At 42.1% G+C, this 18,535-nt stretch overlaps 1 protein-coding gene and 1 long non-coding RNA gene across 6 annotated transcripts in view; both read right to left on the reverse strand.

Moving 5' to 3' along the window:
- The window catches only part of DPH6 (diphthamine biosynthesis 6), a 239,730-nt gene that overhangs the window by 200,015 nt on the left and 21,180 nt on the right, over positions 1-18,535 (reverse strand). The gene's annotated exons all lie outside the window — the stretch shown is intronic.
- Positions 795-6,354, reverse strand: LOC308596246. Its single transcript, XR_014012420.1, has 3 exons — positions 5,452-6,354; positions 1,466-1,591; positions 795-1,021 (listed from the first exon to the last, which is right to left on the reverse strand). It is a non-coding gene; the product is annotated as an uncharacterized lncRNA (long non-coding RNA).

Genomic DNA, 18,535 nt, shown 5'->3' on the forward strand with positions numbered 1-18,535 from the left:
TTGTGTGTTTTTTTTTTTGGTGCTGTATCGCACTGTTGACCCATGTTACGCGTGTGGTCCTCCAAGACCCCTAGGTCCTTTTCGCATGTACTACTGGCAAGCCAGGTGTCCCCCATCTTAAACTTGTGCAGCTGGTTCTTCCTGCCTAAGTCTAGAACCTCATTTTGGTTGTTTGGGCCCAGTTCTCCAATACGTCAAGGCCATCTTGAATCCTGATTCTGTTTTCTGTGGCACTGCTACCCCTCCCAGGTTGGTGTCATCTGCAAATCTGATGAGCATGCCCTCAATACCTTTATCCAAGTCACTGTTTTGCAGGATGACAAGGAACCGCTAGTGAGCACTCTTTGGGTTTGGTCAGTCAACCAGCTATAAATCCACCTAACAGTTACCTCGTCTACTCTACATTTTATTACCTTCTCCACAAGAATATCATGAAGTCAACCTCCCCCTTCCACCACAACCCTATTATTCCAGGGGGGTCACTGTAATAGACTAGGATGAAATATGAACACCTTCAGTCAGAACTCTATGAAGCTTCTTAGAGGCCAAAATTTTGTGCACAAAAGGTTTCATAATGTGGCAACATAGGAAACTTACAAAACACGCATTTCACTTTGCATAGCATTAAGAGTTGTTAAGCAATTGCTTTCAGCTGAAAAGAACCAATTACGAATGAGTCACTCAAACAATCATTAACAAAAGATTTTATAAATTGCAATTTTAATAGTATTGGAGTAAAAAAAAACTCTGAAGAGAAAACGAAATAAAGAATAAATGAAATTAACTGTGATAAATCAAAAGAAATTAAAGTTTAACAATGACTTGTCATTTATTTACCCTAACAAAATAAATGCATATGAGAACAATAAGTGACAGTATCTTGGCGAGGGGAGCCGAAAAAGGGATTTTGGTACAAAGAGAGGTACAGGCTGCAATTGTCAAATAGGCTATTTGCAAATCGTGACATTCACTTCGATATCCACTGTTCAAACTGTGATTTAAGGATCCAAGTCATTGCTCTCTGAAATTCAAAACATATAGCTAAGCTGAATTACAAGCAGTACAAAAATGCTTGGAGAATTAGGAAAGCATTTAGAGCAAGGATGGGGACCCTGCGACCCACTGAATATTCTTGGACTACAAACTCACATAATCTCTGATCATGCTTCTTAGGACAGATGGAATACAGAATCCAACAACAACTGGAAGGTCACAGGTACTTCCTCCTTAATTTAGAACTCTTGTTTAAAAAAAGGTTCTGTATTGATATATATAATTGTTACAACAAAATACACAAAGTATGACAATCGAGGGATGGACTTGAATCCACATCAGCATGACAGATCGTCCCCTTCACTTTGACTATAGCAGTCATGCCCCTGAGAAGACTCCTAAGGCACGATAAGCCAACATGGTGCCCACTAGCAATAGTCGTGGTTGGACTACAACTCTCATCATCTCTTACCATTGGCCATGTTGACTACAGATGGTGGAAGCTATAGTCCAACAATAGATGAATAGGACCATGTTGGCTAAGGGTGTCCTAAGAATTAGAAACCCCTCTCAAAGGTCTGAAGTGGGACACAGAGTTCTATAGAGGGAAAGAAGAAATCATGGCACATCTTACATAAGTGGAAGTGCTTTTTCATTCATACACAGCACCTTTGGACCCCACTAAAAATCTCCGAGAGCCAGTGTGGTGTAGTGGTTAAGAGCGGTAGTCTCGTAATCTGGGGAACCGGGTTCGCATCTCCGCTCCTCCACATGCAGCTGCTGGGTGACCTTGGGCTAGTCACACTTCTTTGAAGTCTCTCATCCTCACTCACCTCACAGAGTGTTTGTTGTGGGGGAGGAAGGGAAAGGAGGATGTTAACCGCTTTGAGACTCCTTAAAGGGAGTGAAAGGCGGGATATCAAATCCAAACTCTTATTCTTCTTCTTTGTTTGATAAGCTGGTTTAAAACAACTTCTAGAAATATTTAACATCTAAAAGGTGAAAAGCAGCCTAACAACAAAAATATAGTCAAAATAAAAAAATTCCTTCCTGTAGCACCTTAAAGACCAACTAAGTTAGTTCTTGGTATAAGCTTTCGTGTGCATGCACACTTCTTCAGATACCTGCATGCACACGAAAGCTTATACCAAGAACTAACTTAGTTGGTCTTTAAGGTGCTACAGGAAGGAATTTTTTTATTTTGACTATGGCAGACCAACACGGCTACCTATCTGTAACAAAAATATAGGTTACTGGCACAGTTTGCAGTCTGGTCCAAAATGTGCCTATTTGGGAGTAAGTCCCTTTATGTTCAAAAGGATGTAAGCGCCGAAGTATATAAGCACTGAAAGCAGCCTTAAAGTCTGCTCCCATGTGTGTTTACTCAGAAGTCAATCACACTGAGTTCAAAAGGGCCTCCCCCCCCCCAAATAATAGGGTATAGAACTGCAAGATTAGCCTATTAAATAGTCTCGCTTTCTCTTGCCTTATTTATCAAGGCCTACATTGTCAGGATCCTGCAACACTAACTGTGAAAGTCTTCACAAGATGTCAACTCCTACAACCAGGATTTCCCTTTGCTCCCCCAGTTAAATCAACTGCAAATTTTATATGGCTGAGATGTATACTTAACCTTCTGCTCTACATTTTTAAAAGTATAATATGTTTAGCAAAACAAAACAAAAAATTGTTACTTTTTCTCTATTAAAATTTTATTCTGTTTTATAGTTTATAATGTATCCATAGCATTAAATTTGTTCCAAAGTTTTCTCGTGAATTGTAATTTGCTGACATGCTAAATGCTTTACACATTTTTAATACAGGGGTACCTTGGTTCCCAAACGGCTTGGCTCCCAAACAATTCGGTTCCCGAACGCCGCAAACCTGGAAGTAAGTGTTCCGGTTTGCAAACTTTTTTTTGGCAGCCAAACGTCTGTTTCGGCTGTCGGCATTGTTTCTGGAGCCAAACAAAAGCTGTGCCTTGGTTTGCAAATGTTTTGGAAGTCGAATGGACTTCCAGAACAGATTGAGATTGGGTACCAAGGTACCACTGTACTACATTCAAAACTATAGCACATGTTACTCTTTTACAAACTGTAACTTAAAATAGTGCCAATGTTGGTACAGTGGTACCCCAGGTTAGAACTTAATTCGTTCTGGAGGTCCATTCTTAACCTGAAACTGTTCTTAACCCGAGGTACTATTTCTGGGTTAGCGGAGTCTGTAACCTGAAGCATCTGTAACCCGAGGTACAACTGTATCAGTCTTTTGCTTTTAGAAGGCAATCCAACCTGGTCATGAGGGAAAGTATCTGTGGCAGATGAAATGCCAAATCTGAAGCCCTACTGGGCTCACATCAGCAAGAGGGAAGGCTGGGTGCTGTTGTTGAAGGAGCAGTAAGGCTTTGGCTCCAGCAGATCTTAAGTCACCCACGGTTTACGCCTTGAACGCCTCCTTTTAGGCACTCCCACCACTGGATCACAAACAAAAGAGAAGCAGAAGTTTCTGTGGCTGCTAGGGGAGGCTTGAAAGAGAAGACCTCCCATCTCTACCCTCCCTCCCCAAAGGAACATGAGATTCTTCCCTAAGAGGGGTTTTTTGTTTTGGATAAACAAACATTCCTTACTTCTTATACTTCTGTAACAAAGCATTAAAAAAACAACCAACCCTATCCCTCAAGGGAATAATGTTGTATTAAAGTAGATGATTCTTTTATCATTTGAAAAGGAAAAAAATGTTTTCTATTACAAGACGGGGGGCATCAAAATCTACATTTAAATGGAAATATTGTGAAATGTACGGGACAAAGAAAATAGCTGTTGAGTAGATTCAGTTTACATACATTCTGAAAATACACTTTGAAAATGCATTTACAACTTTGCGGCAATAAATATGTACAGTTTGTAAACGGTCAGGAATGCTGAGGGAACTTTGGTTTTAACATGAAAACCTTGTGCAGCTGAAGCTCTTTGCATAATACTGGGGAGAGATCATATATGGTAGGATTTTTCAAACTTGCTAGTATTTAACATAATCACAGACTTGGTTGGGGTCTTGTAGGTCGTCTAGGGATTCTAGTTGATCCAACAGCTCAATGCAGAAAATCCAGAGGTCTAGAGCATCTCCAAAATGTAGTTTTCCAGCCTCACCTCCAGTGAAGGATTGCCCGCCCGCCCACCCTTCTAGGTAAGATGCTCCACTGTTAAAGTGCTATTCCTGACAAGAAGTTATTCCTAACTTCAACAAAAATCAACCTTCCAGTACACTGCAATACCTCAAGGACCACCTCTTTCCATATGAACCTACAGGCCCTTCTTCATGTGTCTCCTCCATAATAATAATAATAATAATAATTTATTATTTATACCCCGCCCATCTGGCTGAGTCTCCCCATCCACTCTGGGAGGCTCCCAATCAAATGTTAAAAACAGTACAGCATTAAATATTAAAAACTTCCCTGAACAGGGCTGCCTTCAGATGTCTTTTAAAGATAGGATAGCTACTTATTTCCTTCACATCTGAAGGGAGGGTGTTCCACAGGGCGGGCGCCACTACTGAAAAGGCCCTCTGTCTGGTTCCCTGTAGCCTCACTTCTCGCAATGAGGGAACTGCCAGAAGGCCCTCGGCGCTGGATCTCAGTGTCTGAACGATGGGGGTGGAGACGCTCCTTCAGGTATACAGGACCATCTCCATGAGAGGTCTGGAGGGTGGCAACACGAGAACGGGATTTTTTCTTCAGTGGCTCCCCGCTTATGGAATGCTCTCCCCAGGGAGGTTGGCCTGGTGCCTTCATTATACAGTGCTACCTCAGGTTAAGAACTTAATTCGTTCTGGAGGTCCGTTCTTAACCTGAAACTGTTCTTAACCTGAAGCACCACTTTAGCTAATGGGGCCTCCCGCTGCCGCCACGCAATTTCTGTTCTCATCCTGAAGCAAAGTTCTTAACCCGAGGTACTATTTCTGGATTAGCGGAGTCTGTAACCTGAAGCGTATGTAACCTGAAGCATCTGTAACCTAAGGTACCACTGTACACCTCTAGGTGCCAGGCAAAAACATTCCTCTTTAACCAGGCCTTTGGTTGATTCTCATCCAATGCCTTTTTTTAATGTGTGGGGGTGTTTTTCTGGGGGGGGGGTGTTACTCGGTTGTTTCTGCTTTTATTTTGATTGTGTATTCTGTGGTTTTATATTGTGATTTTACCCTGTGAACTGCCTGAGACCTGCAAGTTTAGAGCAGTAAATAAATTTTATAAAATAAAATAAAGCCTCAATCTGCAGCCCTTTAGACCTGGTCTTTGGGCAGCAGAAAAAAGTATTTGCTCTCTTCTACAATACAGTTTTTCAGGTATTTGAAGAGTGCTACCATGTGGTCCCTCAGTGTTTTTTTCCTTCTTCCCAAACTTAACACACCCAGTTCCTTTAATCTTTTTTTAAAGGACTCTTTTCACATTCCACTGACCATCTTTGCTGTTCTCCTCTATACCCATTCTAATTTGTCTACATCTTTATTAAGAGTGTAACACCCAGAACTGGACACAGTACTCCAGACAATGTCTGACTAGCCCAGAATAAGGAGAAGCTACTGCATCCTGGGATGGTTCTGCCCAGTATCATGTGGTTTTGACCAGTAAAATGCCTCTCTCAACAGCTGAGATGTAGAAGATTTTTTATGTAATGTATCCTGCCCTTCTGCAAACAGAGCCCAGGGCAGCTTAACATGAAAACATTTTTTAAAAAACAACAACAACAAACCTCTAATTATCCATGAAATAACAAGAGGCAGCGATGCTATTAAACAGATGGAGCTGTTCAAACTATGAGTCAATGGCCTGCAAAATAACTGGGACTGAAGTGGTCTCTGAAATAAATACAAAGTAGGGTGCAGTTGCATCTCAACCGGGATCTCATGGCTTCCAAGGCATTAGATTCTGGAATTTCAGAATCAGTGATGTTCCCAGAATCTCTAGGACATGCTTACTATCATAACCATCATTCTTGTCAAGACACATACAAATAAGACTGCAGGGTGACAGCTTTAAGATCCAAACTGAGCGAGAGCTGCTCCATAGGGCATGACCACCAATTTCATAATACCAGTATAAATTGCTATTGAGAACTAGGTAGAACAACAACAACAACAAAAAAGCCATTTGTATTATCAGGAGCTATTGCTCATTACCATGTTCTGGAACAACAATTTAGGGTTTGGGTGATTTTGGTTACTGTTTTAATCAGATACTTATATATAATTAATCTTGGTTCATCTGGAAGGCTCTGTGGCAAGAAAATCCATATTAAAAAAAAAACTAATGAGAAGCACAACAGGACAATTCTGAAGTAAAATCAATTCTGACTACAAAAAGGAATATGCTAATCTTCCAAGACAAAACTGTAGCGAGTTACACAATTTAAACACCTTCAATAAAATGACGTACATTGTCTCACCATCCAGCTAAATAATAAATGAATTTCCTTTTCCATTTGAAGAACCTAAAAAATATCAAAGAAGAAGATATTGCAAAAGGCAAGAGACAGTGTTTGAGTGGAACCTTAATTTCAAGCTTGATGACTGCATCTCTCTGAGAATAATGGAGGAAAACTTTATGAAGCATAGGGTAAAGGCTTCGATAAGAACTGTGTGAGAAAGAGGCTCCTACAAGGAGCTAGTCATTAAGGAAAACAGAGCCTGTAAATAAATAGAATCAAGTTTCTATCTTAGCGCTGGCAATATTCACACAATGAAATCTGTCAAAACAACGAGATCTCAAAAGCACAACCTAGCATTTTTCAGTTCTTGCCGCACGTCATGAGCTGAACATCAAGAATAGAGTTTAATAGCAATGACTCACAATGCCAACCTTCCCTGGCCTAGTGTTTTGGACTAAAATCCCCTTCAGACCCCCCCCCCCCATAATGGCCACTGGTAAGGGAAGGTGGGAGTTGTAGTTGATGGAGGGCCCCAGATTGGCAAAGAATGGTTTATAAAGTATACAATGTGCCATCTTAAATGAAAACAAAAAATGCAATTTAAAATCAATCTGTAGTAATTCTTTTACAGGGCAAGGCTTGCCCATAAGATGGGAGCCTGGAACATAAAAGAGGCATGGGCGCTCCGATGCCAATGTGCCAACATAGCCTTAACTTTGAACTGAGCCTAAGCCAAGCCATGGCTAAGCGTCAATGCATAAACATGCAGGTACTCACAGCAGAATTTGCAGCCACCTCACTCCTTCCTCAAGCCTTCTGCTCTTAGCTACCCAGAGCTAAGGCATCATTTGGCAAAGCTTTATGTTCAAGCCTAGACTTATGGTCTGTCGGTCAGTCTAAATGCCCCCCTCTCAAAACCCTTGAGCTATGAGCCAAGGTTTGCTCCTGGCTTACCACTTGCGGTCTGCCTGGGAGAGAAAAACCATGTGTCCAAATTCTGGCATAAAGCTAAGCCAACTGATGTCTTAGCTCTAGGTAGCATGGCATTAGAGGAGGACAAGGTGAAGACTGAAGTGGTTGCAATTTTTTCCTGCTTGGAATACTTGCACATTCAAACTCAGCCACGGTCTGACTTAGTGTTGCATGCAAACTGCACCATACAAATGCGAGTTCACATGTTTTGCTTCCTGCCTGCCCCTACGCGTATTTGTGGGGGCCGGGGAGTCTGGATGGTGGAGGGCAGCTGAATCATGGAGACTGCTTCATTTTTGGACTGGGGGTTGCCAATTGGCCAGCTCCCTCCCCTCCATTTTTTTTTAATGTTCTCCTAACTTATTAAACTGAAAGAACAGAAGTGGCAGCAACGGAAAGCATCTGCTAGCAAGTTTTAAGACTGAAAGAGAGACAAAACTGGATTCTTTCTCTGGGGGCTAGGGATGTAAATGGAAAGAAATGTGGAATAAAATATGGGGGGGGGTGAGGAGGAATGGGAAGAAAATGTCATGAAGGAGGTTCATGGCAAGGCCTGTCTCCTTTTCTCCCTCCCAGCGCCCTGGAAGCTGTGGATAATATGCTCTCTCTTATCTTCTAAAGAGCCAACCATTCTCAAAGGCTAGAAAGTGCAGAAGAGGAGCAATACCAATATCTGCCATACTAACAAGGTGCAGGCAAAAGACAGTATTAGCAGCGCAGGGGGGAAATCCACTTTTCTTAACATGTGTTTACAAAACAGAGATATATTTACTATTTTAGAAGGTAAGTTTCTTTGTTCTGGGTAAAGAGATATTCAATATTGCAGGTATTGAAGATAAGGAAAAGTCGAGTTCCACAATATGACGCCAATGGTTCAGTGTTCAAAAGAAAATTATTCAGTAAAAATTATTAGATCAGTATAGGGCCACATTTGTTCACACACACACACACACACACACACACACACACACACACATTTAAGGAGTTGAACAAGACAAAGGCAACATCAGTTCAAGGACAAAGGGATGGAAATAAAAATTTTAAAAATTGTATGTATGGAAAAAACAGCTAAGAACACATTTTATTACCCCTTTATTAAAAAGTTAAAAGCAAAGGCACTTTACACTATTAATTTCGCTTAATTTTTCTACACACCTGTCACTCCACTCCCTGCATGCACACACACACCCCTGCAATAATGACACTGTCAGCATCCCTTATGTAGCTCCCTCCTAGTTTGCATGGTCTCTTCACCCTCCTGCTGTCCCCATAAATACATAGAAGTCCCTGTCTCAGCCACTGGAAGCAAGGAGACTAAGTGCGATAATAGAATTTGTGCATGAACAGTTCCTTTTATTGACAATTTTCAAAAGCTTTTCCAGGTCTGGATGTCTTAAAATTCAGTGAACAGGGACCAAATGTCCATGGCTTATATTATATAGTATATCATCAATAACACACCATGCTGTACTGCCATAAAGTAGCGTAATTGAACCTATGTCACACTTTCTGTTACATGGCACTATTTTCTGAGATTCTGTACTTTGTTTACTAAGGTTTTCTTTCTCCTTGCAGTGATCACACTCCTGCCTTCTTCTCCCTCTCCTCAGGCATCCTAAATGAATGATAATGTGGCAAAGCTTGAAAACAAATTAACATACTTACTACTTCTTTTTTAACATCAATTTCTGAAGTCTGAATTATTATTTTTTTACTGATGTCTATCTTCAGCACATTGCCCGAAATGAAGTTTTCCCACAATGCTTTTCTGTTCACCACAGAACAAATACTGAATGCTTAAGTTTTCAGATCAGTTCCACAAAAGTGTTGCTTGGATCTCAGAAACCACTTAAATAACTATGGCCTTAATCCAAATACAATCAGGTGCAACAATGCACACACAAGCCGAGATGGGGATTATGGATGCAAATTCCTATTGCAGTGCAAATAATCCATATTGTTCAGTGTAAATGGGGGAGTGAGGTTTTCCACTGAATAATTTGGTATTCACTGCAATGCAAATGTGCATCCAGATGCACATTTGTCTCTAATCTGCACATGCAGATCAAGCAGGGCAATCTATACGCAGAGTAGCTGCTTCTGCATTTGTTTCTCTCTTGCTGGATCAGGAAGATTGATTAAGCTATTTTACTATGATGACACAATCTACTCTACTCTCTCCCATTTGCCCCAAAATGCACACTCCCCGGACTCCCTGCTGATAGGTCTCAATGAATCAGTAAGATTTGTACTATATTTATAAATCAGTAACATTTCATTAGATTAACAGCCATGGAGCTGTTTCTCAATGGCAGGACATCTGAGCGCTACCGGGAATTATTTCCTTCACACGCAGTAAGGATTATCAGTCACAGAAAGTCACAGGCATTGGTGTGGTTAAGTGAGTGTGCAATTTTACCTGAGCAGCAATCGAAAGGAAGGAAGGTGGACTGAGCTGCCAAGTGTCTGCCCCATGCATGCACACAGCTTTCAAGAGGCATCTCCTCTTTGTATCTGCATACCACTAGACAGCTCATAAAGATAAAGGTAAAGAGACCCCTGACCGTTAAGTCCAGTCGCAGACGACTCTGGGGTTGCAGCGCTCATCTCGCTTTACTGGCCGAGGGAGGCGGCGTTTGTCCACAGACAGCTTCCGGGTCATGTGGCCAGCATGACTAAGCCGCTTCTGGCGAACCAGAGCAGTGCCATTTATCTTCCTGCCAGAGCGGTACCTATTTATCTACTTGCACTTTGACATGCTTTCAAACTGTTAGGTTGGCAGGAGCAGGGACTGAGCAATGGGAGCTCACCCCGTCACGGGGATTTGAACTGCCGACCTTCGGCAAGCCCTAGGCTCTGTGGTTTAACCCACAGCGCCACCTGTGTCCCTCTTACACAGGCACAAAACATAATCAAGGTAAAACTGAGGTGACCCCTTCCCTTTTTATTGCCCCTTAACCATGGTAGGTGAAAGTGCAGTATTCACCAACAAAGAGACAAAAGACCTGAGCTTTCAACACACACACACACACACACACACACACACACACACACACACAATCTCTATTCTGCATTGCAAAAGGTAATCTTAACTACATGAAGAAATTAATTCAATATTGCATGGGCTTTAGTGTGCAACCATGGTTGAACTTAACTATTCACTGCATACACCACAGATGCACATGTACACCTTGTGATTAAAACAAGAGCTCTCCTGAAGTGCAATGGAATGCCTGCTTGTGAATACACAGACTGTGCAACCTACACGACAATAACTTTGCCCAACCATTTCTACCTAAGCTGAAAGCATCGCAGCAAAAACAGAACTGCATCTACAGTATCCACAAGCGTTTCCCCCCCCCTTCTAAAAAAACTGATCCTCAATATGGCAAGACAGAATCGTGTGTTTTGGCAGCAAAGAAACAAGGCTCCAATATATGGAGAGGATGCTACTCCAGGAACATGTGAAATCTATCTTTAAAGGCAGTTATACTATATAGTTGACAGGTGACACAGCTTCTATCTGCATTTAGCCTACGGGTGACTTATTAAAACAAAAACTGCAAACTCAAATAAGGAGCCTCATTGTCTAGGTTATCTTATCTCACCCCATTTTTGTAAACAGCAGCTATAAGTTAAAGCCCCAATCTAGCAAGCCTCTGGGCACATTCATACACAATGTGCATCTGTGTTAACTTTGTGCAAATAGTACCATGCGCGGACCTTTTTAAACGTTTGAAAAATGTATTGTGAGCAATAAAGTGAGCAAAGTTCTTCCAACAGTTTTCACAGGGTAGTTAATCAACTGCAAATGTACTTGACCAGAACCTACGTAACATCCCCCATTATGCTGTTAAGTTTTTTTCTTCTTCTTCTTCCCACTGAGTGGTTAATCAACTGCAAATAAACTTGGCCACAGACCAGATTATTTGCATTTGCTTTTCAGATCTAAAACAAAACAAAAAAATACATTATGGAAATCACTTCTTGCTACATCACTTATTACATCCCCACCCCCTGCCTTAATTACACTAAACCCACGTTTTAGTACAACACATATATGTATAAAAGAAGATGAGTCTCATGGCAAATGTTGCTCTGAAAGCAGTTATTGATCCTTTTTCTGAAGCATAATTCACTATTCTGTAAAGCAGTACTTTGGGGGATGATGATGCAGGCAATGAATAAGTCACCCTGGCAATTGGGTAATAAATAATGGCTGGCCCACTTTTCCCAACAATACCTCTCTCTTCCCCATCAGTATAACATGAAGGGTTATGCTGACAAACTGGATACTCCCAGAACCAGAATATATTTAATATGGAATACAATCAAGAACGAGTTGAAATAAGGTTGGAGGCGGGGGAAGTGGGGGGTAGGGGGAGAAATATATAACATTTCACATGACAAACCGAAATGCCTTTCTCTTCTCGTGCTCGGAATCACCAATAGTTTTGGGAAGTTGTTTGTTAGGAGAGTGTTCGGGGGTGCCTCTTGTGATCCTAGGAATCAGCATCTTTTGTGTTTGCTTGCTTGCTTTTTGTTGTGAAGAAAACATACACTGATAAATTGCACATTTAAAAAAATCAAAACTACAGACGGGTAAAGGGCAAAACACAGGAAGGCTAAAGGCTTTTACAGATTTTATATAGCCATGGAAGCAAAAACTGAAAATTACATAGCTCAAGCCACAAGCAACCACCCCATTCTTCCCAACTAACCAGACAAAATCTTTGCAACAAAAGGCTGTGTCAGGGATGCATCAAGCGCATTCCTCTATAGCTAAAATTACTTTTATAGTTCGCCTGGAACAATGCAGCTGAAGGACTGCAGGACCTGGCCTCTCATCGGCAGGGGACCAAGGGCCACTGGGTGATTGCACCCCCTGCTCCCCACAAAGCACAGTATGGCAAGGGAAAGACAGCCTGGCCCAGTCTATCAGCCAGTGGGAGAAGAGGCCCTGTTTGAAACCCTGACCATCAGTGTAGATGACAAGGCAGCTTCTTACATTCCCAAAAGCCACTAGCTGCCGTTCAAGAAGGAGATGCCTGACCAGAACATAAATGTTTGCTAATAGCATAGCACTTCACACATAACGAGTGTCCTGCTGGATCAAGCCAAAGGCCCATCTAGTCCAGCTTCCTGTCCAAACAGTGGCAGTTGGAGAGGCAGCGTGGCAGGGCAGTAAGGCCCATCTGCCTTCCAAACACTGAGCATCACTGTTGATTCCTGAGAAGGAGAGCAGGTGGAGGTAGCAGTGTGGTGCCAGCATGGCAGCAGGAGGGTCAGATGGGCTCCACTGCCACACCCATACCAAACCACTAGACCAGGGGTCTGCAACCTGTGGCTCTTTTACACCTTTGCCGCGGCTCCGGGGCAGATACTAGCGAGGGGAGGAGGCGCATTGTGTGCCCCAACACTCCCCACTGTGGCGGGCGCTGTACTGGCTGTGACGTCGCATGAGGGCGGTGTGTGCGTTAGTCACACACCGTCCCAATGTCACCTTCCCGCCCGCTGTCAGATCGCGGCTCCAGAGATATATTTGTTTTAAATGTCACAATGGTTTTGCAGCTCCCAGGTTTTTTTTCTTCGGAAACAGGTCCAAGTGGCTCTTTTTGTCTTAAAGGTTGCAGACCCCTGCACTAGACCCTGTGCCTCCACCTCCTTTCCTTCTCAGGAACCAGCAGCAACCTTGGGTGTTCAGATGGCAGGTGGGCAACACCCTGCTTGTGCCACCCTACCAACCACTACTGGTGGCCACCCAGATGTCTGTGGAAAGCCCACAAGCAAGATCTGAGTGCAAGAGCACTCTCCCCAATTGCAATACTCCCACATGTGTCTTGCCCTTTTAGATTGCACACTATGGCATGGCCTCTGTCTGTCTCTCTAGCTCTCTCTATTGATGCAAGCTACTTTGAAAGGCGAGATGAAATAAATAATAAATTTTAAGATGTCAGGCAGATGGATAAGCTTAATACTTATCACACACACACATATATGCACACATAGGCAAATCTTTGGGGGGGGGAATGGGAGGGACTAATCAAATCAAGTACAAGAGGCCTATTTAGGAGATCAGTGGTTTATGAAAAAGCAGACTTCATACATGCTAGCAGCCTATTAATTATCATCAAACAGGAGGAAGGTTAAGCTGTAGTTGAATGGGAGCAGTTCAAAAGTGATTTGGCAAGTAGAGCTGCCACTTCTCTACCAGCACAAGGCTGAAAATCCTTTAAAGGTTCCAATGCTGATAGGAAGGAACAGGCACTTCCTTTTGAACACCAAAACAGAACTAAAAAACAAACAGAAGCTTACCAGTCTCATCCTGCCTCTGAACTCCTAAGAGATCCAGTAGGCTAGAATCTCCCTGAAAGTTCCCCTCCATTTCCTGCTGCAGAGAATCATGAATGCGCCAATCTATGGAAAGCAGCTTTCGTTAGACATCCAATGACTCAACTCTCTGGGCAAATTCAATGGAACTATTTGAAGGAAAATGTATTTAAAAAAAAGAAAAGGCCAGAGTTGGCCGGAAGAGAAACTTATCAGGATTCCTTCCCGTGTTTTCACTGAAGCATAGAAGGAAACCTGTTTGTATCTTCCTGCTTTGATAGCCTGCAACGTAGCTGGCAACAGCTGACTGCCCTATTTGCGAAGTTCAAGAACAAAACAAAACAAAGCAAAGACAGAATTTGTTGCAACAGATACCCCTGGTATTCTACCTACTTAAGGTAAAGGTAAAGGGACCCCTGACAGTTAAGTCCAGTTGCGGATGATTCTGGGGTTGCAGCGCTCATCTCGCTTTACTGGCCGCAGGAGCCGACGTTTGTCTGCAGTTTTTCGGGGTCATGTGGCCAGCATGACTAAGCCGCTTCTGGCAAACAAGAGCAGCACACGGAAACATCATTTACCTTCCCACTGGAGCGGTACCTATTTATCTACTTGCACTTTGACGTGCTTTCGAACTGCTAGGTTGGCAGGAGCAGGGACCGAGCAACGGGAGCTCACCCTATCATGGGGATTCGAACCGCCAACCTTCTGATCAGCAAGCCCTAGGCTCTGTGGTTTAGACCACAGCACCACCCACGTCCCTTCTACCTACTTAGGAACTGCTAATATGGTGCATTTGCAGCTACCAGCTGCGTATTGCAGACCTTCTTGTTATATAATAAAAATGTAACAGTATCATAATGCAGGAAAAAGGGGGTGAATGTGGAAATGGGGGTTGCAAAAAGAGTAGAATTCATGGGAATGGGGGTACAAAAGGGGCTTCTGAAATGTGGTTGGGAAAGTGACAGGGGAGCTTGGTCTTTGTATGGAGTTGAAAGCAGAAGCTCTTAATGTGGGCTGGATAGTGGGATAGTTGGTGTGAAGAACAAGCCGGGACGCAGCCCCAGGTGTCCCAGTGAAGATAGGATGAAAGTGAGAATGCATGTGCAAATATATATTTGGACCAGTTTGCACATTTGTTTTTTCTTTGCATCTCCCTCCTCACGAAATATGGAGTTAGAAACATCCACAAAAAAACTGAACAGGTCTATTTTCATCCTAGATCTTCATTAGGATAAAGTTGCCTGAGAGCTTGTGCTTGCATTTAATGTGCGCTTGTAATTCCCTTGGACATCAAACCATAGGTGGTAATTTGTGGTTGATGGCTATTGTACCATAAAGAAGCAACCATACTTCTAAGTAAACTTGCAGTCCAGTTGATCTCAGAAAATCCCATCTAGTCCATTGTTACACAGCACAGAATGCAGATGCTCACCACAGTGGCCTCGTTCACAAAGAACACTTAGACAAACCATACACTTTGCTCCTTCCCTGCTCCTGCTGCTGTCACACTACCAGCACCTAGGGTACACTTTGGCCTAGTGTTTTGTCCAGACACAGACCAGTGGTCTGTCTTCTTCTACCAAACCATGAGTTGCAACCAAGGTTTGTTCTTGGCTTACTATTTGTTTAGACTGAGACAAACTATGAGCCCAGGTTCAGATGCCATGGCTTAGTAGTGTGGCAGAAGCAGAGGAAGAGTGAAGCTACCAAGATTTTCTAACTGTGCACCAGCACATTTGCTTGTTCATGTTAAGCATAGTTTGGCTTCCTGTTATGTGCCAAAGAGGCCGCTTACTTTCTCTCTCTTATTTTATAAAACTAAATTTTATTAGCGTTTATAAAGAAAAATACAAAGAGATAAACGAAGCCACTTTCTCAAAGCAAGTAGCAACTGGGATTATCTGTCCCGTCCCCGTCCCCCCCCCCAAAATTATCTATCTCCAGGCCACCTTGTGCAAGGAGTTCCTGGACCTAGCACTGGTGGAACCAGAGGTCTATGGCATGGCCAGAGGGCAGGGCAAGCAAGTGAGGAGGCACTGGGCAGTCTGTGGCACTGAGGCCTACCATACATGGACCTCGTTCCTACTGTCCATCCAAGTTGCAGGAGTCGAAGATCACAGACAATGTTTTTGGAACCACTTCCCACCAAATTTTCCATTTCACCACTTTTTTCACTGACGTAGCACTGGGGCTGGAGATATACATGATACAGGCCAAGCTGTAACGAAACAGTTTGGATGTACTTGTGACAGTGGGAATAATGACTAAGGCTACTGCTAAATCAGCACAATGGTGGCCTATCTGAAGTTTACCACTTTTCCATTACTCTGTAGCAGATTTTTTTCCTCTTTTTTCAGAGTTAACATTCTAAATTGAGTCAGAGACTTTATAAATGAACACATAAAAATGATTAAGTGGTAAAACTTTACAAACTTTGTTGAAAACAAGTGCAAAAAAACAGCCTACAAAATTAAAATGTACAGTGGATAAATTCCTTTTCATGACATATTTCTTTTAGTCAGAAACCACAAGAATGTCCTTTCATAAGCCATCTAAGATGAAAATCAAAGAAGGTTGTTTTCTGTTTTTTTTGGTGGAGTGCTATAAAATTATCACTGACATTTTAATTTAAAAAAGAAAGAACTATACGTAGAATAAATAGGACATTTCCCGTAACTGTCTGTAGTGGGTGCTCTGTCACTTCTTTGTAGAGTCTTAGTAAATTACACAAGTTCTCAGCTAGGCAGAGCAGCTATAATTCATTGTCCCCAGTAATGTAATCTACATTTATCATTATTTTAATTAAACTAAATCTTTAATTTGCTATCTTCACTTCCAAGGAAATATACCTTGCTCTCTTTATCACCCTCACAGACAGCATGTGCTCTTAGAGTACATCAGAGCTTTCCTTTAAAAATATTTCTTCTTTTCTGTTCAGCTTGGAATTAGATACCAACCACAAGATTTGTATTATGTATTACCAGTTCCCATTTACTTGGGAGTAAGCACCTCTGAGTATATCTGGATCATTAAGGCTTGATCTCATGCTTGCTACTTGAAGGTAGGTCCCACAGAGTTCTTTGGAGCTTACACCAAAGTCAATCTGCATAGGGCTGTAGCTTCCATAGGTGTTTCAGAAAGTTCTGGCTATGTTCATACAATTTAATGCCCCACAATATAAGCTATTTTGTCACAATTGCCTTACGATAGTTGCTGTCACAAACCTGGATGTGCACAATAGCTATCTTGATTTGGATGTGCAAGAGGGGTCCCAATCCAAGGAGTGGAGGGGCACTTAGGGAAAGGAAGCAAGCTTTGCATCACTAAGAGAAGGTCTGTTTATGTGACTTATGCTGCAACTGATATAAACACAAAACATATATTTCATCCTTAAATTGGTTCATACAGAATTCTACATTTAGTTAATGTATTTCTCTTTCAAGGAAACTCGACTGCAGTCTAGTACAGTGGTACCTTGGGTTACATATGCTTCAGGTTACATATGCTTCAGGTTACAGACTCCACTAACCCAGAAATAGTACCTTGGGTTAAGTATTTTGCTTCAGGATGAGAACAGAAATCGTGCTCTGGCGGCGCAGCAGCAGCAGGAGACCTCATTAGCTAAAGTGGTGCTTCAGGTTAAGAACAGTTTCAAGTTAAGAACGGACCTCCGGAACGAATTAAGTACTTAACCCGAGGTACCACTGTACCCACTTCCCTAAGAGTAAGCCCTGATGAACTCCATGGAGCTTACGTCTGGACTTCTAAGTAGCTTCCACAGTTTCTATAAAGTTATAGAATTTAGAAGTGGAGCTCACCCATTCCTATTCCTGGCTGGCCAAATCTATGTTTGTTAGCACATTGTGATTATCTTTGTACACACAATATGATTTGGCTATCAGCTTGTAATTTCTAGAAGCTCACTGCTTCTACCCTTGGAATAGTCTTGAGTAGCCACTAATGGTTATTCATGGTAAATAATTTACTTTAACGATGCAAGACTTGCGATACACAAAAAGAAACATTTCCCACAATTTTCCACAATTCAAACATTTTCCACAATTGCAATGAATCACAACCTTAAATCTACCCCCTCCCAAAATAATACTTTTAAAAGCAACACAACTACAGATAAAACAATAATAAAATTGCAGGCATGGTTTTTGCTAAATTTGACATAACTTGAGCTATGGTTTGGTTTTTGTAATGCAGTATCTTTTTGAACAGCCAGAACTAGGCATTTGATAAGGGGATGGGGGAGTTTAAAAGTACAGTTTGTGTGTGCTGCCATTACTCATACTCTGTGAATAATTAAGAGAACTGGATCCCTATAAAGGAGAGGGGCACACAGTGATCTCATCCGACCTACATGATTCCAAATAGGATTTCGTTACACCTTATGATCTTCTCAATGGATGTAGTAGTGCCCTCAGAAGACCGTATTATTCATTAAGTTCTCCTAATTAAGCAACACAAAAGGGAGTTTAATTACAATGATCTGTAAGTGCGGGAGACAATTCAATACAGTTGCACAATTATGTCCAAGTCTATGTGACATCAACCTTCATAGAGGTGAGTTATTAAGACTACACACATATAATTCCAGAGACATATTCTCAGCTAAGATGATGCTATGAAACTCAAACTACATGATCTACCAAAACACAAATCACATGATCGGTCATGCCAGGGGTGGCAACATTTTTCAGCCTGAGGGCTGCAATGATCCGTGGTTAACCTGGACTGTGTCTGATAAAAAGGTGTGGCCAAGGAGACTTTTAAGAGTTTTGAAGGGGGTCATAAAAACCTTTTGA

This window comes from Podarcis bocagei (genome assembly GCF_964188305.1).
Source record: "Podarcis bocagei genome assembly, chromosome: 1".
NCBI classification, from domain to species: Eukaryota; Metazoa; Chordata; class Lepidosauria; order Squamata; family Lacertidae; genus Podarcis; species Podarcis bocagei.